The sequence below is a fragment of the Apis dorsata genome, unplaced genomic scaffold (assembly GCF_000469605.1).
Source record: "Apis dorsata unplaced genomic scaffold, Apis dorsata 1.3 scaffold_564, whole genome shotgun sequence".
NCBI classification, from domain to species: domain Eukaryota; kingdom Metazoa; phylum Arthropoda; class Insecta; order Hymenoptera; family Apidae; genus Apis; species Apis dorsata.
Genome location: NW_006263776.1, coordinates 1 through 313, shown reverse-complemented (window position 1 = coordinate 313; position 313 = coordinate 1).

Genomic DNA, 313 nt, shown 5'->3' with positions numbered 1-313 from the left:
TTCGCTTAGATTGTTGGATTGCATCTTCCTGAAATTAAGAGTACAACGATTCTTATTCCTCTACAATCTCTTCATAAACTTTCAAGAAAGTATCAAGTTGTAAATAGATGAAAGAAGAAATAGCAAGGGATTAATTTTAGAAACAAATCAAAACAACTATCTTAACTTCGATTCGTTTAGATTGTTGGATTGCATCTTTCTGAAATTAAGAGTACAACGATTCTTATTCCTCTACAATCTCTTCACAAACTTTCAAGAAACTATCAAGTTGTAAATAGATGAAAGAAGAAAGAGCAAGGGATTAATTTTAGAA